Raw genomic sequence first — 5,394 nt, 5'->3', positions numbered from 1 at the left:
CAATGCAATAAAACATACGAACACACCCATTCAACGGATTCGCCCCGGTTGTAGTGAAAAAAACCAGGACATGTTTATACAGACAGATTCTGAAAACAGAAAACACTGTGCACCTTATAATCAGCATGACTTGTTCAGATAAAAATGCGTATACTAGAAATCCAGTCTAAAAATTGGCGACGGTAATTCAATTCAGTCAAGGACTTCAATGCACAACACGACGGGTGCTAACTATGGAACAGGACCTGCTTATTCGACCAAAGTTCCTATGATCAACCCCGGAATTTAGCCGGTTTGGTGTTGCATATTCTTTAGTATTCTCTGTTATTATTTTTTTTGCTTTCATTTGTCTTATCGTCGTTATGCTTTCTGTCGTCGCACTGTCAGTTCGTTTTGGACGTATGAGATTGTATATCCCTTTGGTAACTTTCATCTTTTTTAAATATATATAAATATTGATTTGAACAGCTTTTGTCTTTGATAAAGTTAAACATAATCTAAAAAAAAAATTGTGTACAATGATTCGGTGGTTTTGTGGTTTCATTATGTTTCCGTTGTTAAATAAATATCGTGGATTGAATTTACGGTCTTATTATACTTTAATTAAATAATCATGATAATTCGTTTTGTAATTATCAGTTCTTCAATTAAAATGCATATCTATAAAAAAGCAAAAGTGAAGGATATAAAAAACCCTTAATAATAACAATAATTAAATATTGGATGTAACGCGTCTTCTGATTGGCTAACGTTGTTTAGTTTATCAGCCCATTGATATAATTTAGTCATGTGACCGTGACGTCATCAACGTTTTTTTCATGGTTTTCACCCGTTTAGAATGGAATCTAGAATTAAATTATAAGAAATGACTGTAATATTTTATCTGTCTATTCGAAATAACATAAAAAATGAGGTGCACACTTTAAAAGAACCCGCTACGCGGGTTATTTAGTGTGCACCACATTTTTTATGTTATTTCTTCATAGACAGAAAAAATATTACAGTCATTCCTTAATTAAATCAATTAAAGTGTTTGTTAATTTGTGTTGCTCAATCTTAAGTTTTCTATTTTGTGTTTTGTATGAAATTGTTTGTCTTTTGGCCCTTTTATTGTTTTTTCGAACACGTGCTGTTAGTTTATTTTCGTCTTACTGGCTTGAATGTTCCGTTGGTATATTTTGCACATACATTGTAGCAATAATTCACTGCGTGAAAACAAAACCAAAAAAGCCCCCATAAAAATACTGTCATGCGTCCTCTGGCTTTTCTGGATCTTTCTTCTCCAGGGAAGCTCAAAGCTGAATATTAGAAACCCCAGGGGTTATAAGAACCAAATCAGTCGAAGAGATACATGATCAAAACGTATTAGAAATAAAACCTAAATCTATCAGAAGACCAACTACGATCGAGGGGTCTGAAACCTGTGTTTCTGAATTAACGCACAATTTATAAACAGACATTTATGGAATGGTTTGGTATACATCTTGTCAGTACTGAAGTACAATGCCGATTGTACCAGCTCGGGGACTGATTTTCTACTAATATCGGTTTTATTAATAACTTTATACAAAGTGTTGAACGATTAGAAAATAATGTAAGTTGTATAACAAAGAAACATTTTAGATCAGCCTTTAATCAATATTATAATTAAGTTGAATCAAATGCGATTAAATGTCCAAAACATAACTTTTCAGCAAATGTTTTGTGTCCTGCTTGATGGGCAATTCCAACTTCCATCACAGTTGCAGTCGCAGTTAAACCGGTAGCAGCCACTGTTATATTGGAAACGACTGTTTCCTGTGTACGTTTGTCCTCTAACTCGACAAGTCCTGCAGTTCGAATTAGACCCGCCATTGCTTATGTTTGATCCAGAACAGATGTTTGTTGTATCATCAGCAGGGCAGTTCCAACTACCATCACAGTTACACACACAATTATAACGCGAACAGCCTTGTGTAAACTGAAAGCGGGAATTTCCTCTATATTGCTGTCCATTGACTGTACATTGTCTGCAACCACTTGTCGTGGTGACGCTTGTTAGCACTAAGAGACATACAGCCGTTAAAGTGTGAAACATCTGAAGTAAAATGCATTATATTAACATTTATCATCATTGAATGACCTTCTTGTAGTAATTATGCATATGGTAATGCTCAAAATAATATCATTAAAAGTCATATCAAACTTTATAAAAAAAATACTTAAGAAGGACAAAACGAGTGTTGTTTCATAATTTTTGTGTGTGCTTCCATGTTACGCAGCCTTGTGACAGATTTATACTTTTTAATTTTTTTGTTTTGCAATTGAAATAACTGTTTGAAAGTTTTTTCTTTAGTTATAATTTTTTTTCTCGTATTTGTTTTTATCATTAACGACTTCATGCTAATCTGTGTTTAATAACATGCTTGGAATTACCCCAACATTTAGAACAATGACGTTCTCGTTCTTAAACATGATAGCTTAAATTGCTGTATCGGAAATAAAACAAGTACAAACATGGATTCAAATGTTCATAAAAACGATCGTAAAATCAGCTAGCCCCTTAGAAAAATGGGTACTTTTGAAAATGGACGTCACACTAAACGCCAAAACATATACATTTATATGAACTAAAATTTAAAAACACACAAGACTAACAAAGGCCAAAGGCTCCTGACTTGGGACAGACGCAAACATGCGGCGGGGTTAAACATGGTTTTTGAGATAATAAAAACTCTTTAAAATACATACTCGTGACTCTACACATGTCAAATATAGATACTAAACATGAAATCGTTGATACAGTTTTAATAGTTGATTAACCTAGCTTAAATGATAATGAACGAGCTGCTTACTAAGCTAACAATATGATATTGTCTTCGTCAATCATTTTCAGACCATTTCACGTAAATTTATACGGAAACCATTATTGTATACGAAATGGTATCGGTAAATATTTGAGAAAACTCAACATTTTTCTAACTTAAATTGATCGTGCCTTTTACAACGAAAAAAAAAATACAAATGGTGTCAGTGATATCAATAACCAGTAGTAATTGTTTCATTGTCTTAGATTTATTAAGTCCATATGTTAAAGGTCATAAACTAGGTGAAAAAGCGACAATTAGAAGTATTTCTATAATCTCATCTGTATTCTTACAAAGATTTAGCTGTATAGCGAAATCAACGAAATTTATCGGATTTTTTTCTGACATTGATTTCCATTTGTCTGTCAATAAATTTTTTGTATCTTTTAGTCTAAAATTAATGTGATATGGTTTATTTACAAGAGTCTGGGTGTGGTTTACAGAATTGACATTAATGGTCTATTGAAATAAAGAAAAGAGAAAAAATAGCAAAATGAGCAAAAAATACAACGCTAGATTTGCTGTCGCTCGCAATAGTGGATGGCACCCCCAATTGCCATGGTAACGGCAGCCATTTTTAAAATTCAATTTACTGTTTCCATGGTAACGGTGATCATTTCCAAGTACAAAGACAGATATAATATTGACACATGCTATGACACATCCTTCTGTAGTTTAATTGGGTTTGGTGTAATATTCCTTAAGACAATGAGGTTTAAATGTATTTTCCTATGGGGTCAATGATAAACTTCCTCCCCACTGTTTCCAGGCCAATGGCAGCCATTAAGAAGTTTCAAAATACTTTCCTTACATCTAGGCATAACAGGTAACAAATTCATAAAGATTCATTTAGTTAGGTCTCATAATGAAGGATTAAGAATTTTGATTTTTTTTTCTAATTTTAGTAGAGTCCATCGTAACAATAGCCATCTTGAAAATGCCATACCCCGTTTGCAAATCTGCACATGCTGGTGAACATCATGGTATATTTGCATTAAAATTGGTTGACACAATTTCGTTTAAAAAGCTGGACAATAAGTTGAAGAAAAATAATAAGAAGAAGAAAAAGAAACATAGAATAACAGCATGTCACGCAACTATGTTGAGTGTGCAATAAGTAATGGTGCAAAAGTATAAAGAATAAGTGTTGAAAATAAGAGAAACAAAACAATACATTACTGATTTAAGAAATAAACAATTTAGTGCAACATAATATTCGTGAGAATGTAACATAATAAGCGTTATAAGGATCCAGAAAAATGCCCTAAACTTTAAAGAATTCAAAAAATCAAGATCACCATTCAGACCTCATTTATATATTAACGAGAGTCTTTACACACATTTGAGAAAATGTCAAACAGTAAGGATATACGACACAGTGTAACTTACTTTGAACGTAAACTATAAAAGACATTTTAACTTTCCAACAAATGTTTGGATTAGCCCTCAACCAATCTTTCAATTCATGATTTATAGTTTATTTTAACGTATAAATTAACTCATCGAAGATACCAGAATTAAAAATTTTATACTCCAGACTAGTATTTTGCCTGCATTAAAAAGTTAATAGACGAATGTTCATCTGATTCAAATCATGCATTTAGTCTAAACAATAATGATAAAAATCTCTGCTACAGAACGTCATCTTGGAATTAGTGAAAAACAATTTGGATCTCGTCGAGTTATTCCCTTAGCAATGTGTATGTTGAAAGTCTATAATAGTAGTCGTTTATAAAAAAAAATGTAGATAAATAATAATAAGTAAGATACCTTGCTTGTGTTCTGTGTTTAGTACAACTCTGTCCAAATCTATGCTACTGGATTTAATTTTAAAGGTTTATATACATATATTTGATGAAATAATAATTGTCTAATTAGATATAAGTACAAATGTAATAGAAGAAAAAACCTTGGTTATTATGGTTTGACATTTAATGTTGTTCAAAATACAACAATTACTATCAGGATTTATTATCTTTGTAAATTATATTATAAAATGTAGACCAATGCTCGTAATACTAATTATAGCGAGCTTTTCGTGTTTTATTATCCTTGAACTGTAGTCATTTTAAAGATTTACTGCATATTTAATTCTGAAATTTTCAACACTTTTGGTACTGGAAGTCTATCAATAGTTTGCATTGAAGAAATGAATAAGATAGCAAGTAAAAGAAGATCCTGAAAGTCTCATAATAATTGTTCGAATTCGTTCATCTTCAACGTTTACGACTGTTATTCTTGAATATGTCATATTCGGGCACAATTTACTGGAGAATTAATCTATTAAAATGAATACATAAAGCAGTTGTCATCTACTTTTTATGCATTGTATCACAGCGAATATTGCCATCTACTTTTTATGCATTGTATCACAGCGAATATGATAGGATAAATTTTATTCCTTGTTATAAATTCTGTTTCCAAAAAGCTAATTTTCAGAAAAGCCTATGGGTAAGACTAAACATGTAATGTTTTCTACCGAAAGAAGAACTAAATGCCATTCTCAAAAGCATTTACAGCGATTTAGTACATAAATACTACTTAAACA

General features: G+C 31.7%; 1 long non-coding RNA gene across 1 annotated transcript; it reads right to left on the bottom strand.

Annotated features, from left to right (window-relative positions):
* Positions 1-1,615: 1,615 nt before the first annotated feature.
* On the bottom strand, positions 1,616-4,700 carry LOC134699250 (uncharacterized). Its single transcript, XR_010103536.1, has 2 exons — positions 4,617-4,700; positions 1,616-2,077 (listed from the first exon to the last, which is right to left on the bottom strand). It is a non-coding gene; the product is annotated as an uncharacterized LOC134699250 (long non-coding RNA).
* Between the last annotated feature and the right edge of the window lie 694 nt (positions 4,701-5,394).

This window comes from Mytilus trossulus, unplaced genomic scaffold, assembly GCF_036588685.1.
Source record: "Mytilus trossulus isolate FHL-02 unplaced genomic scaffold, PNRI_Mtr1.1.1.hap1 h1tg000050l__unscaffolded, whole genome shotgun sequence".
Classification (NCBI taxonomy): domain Eukaryota; kingdom Metazoa; phylum Mollusca; class Bivalvia; order Mytilida; family Mytilidae; genus Mytilus; species Mytilus trossulus.
The sequence above is the reverse complement of the archived record's forward strand: the minus strand, read 5'-3'. Positions and strand labels throughout refer to the sequence as shown.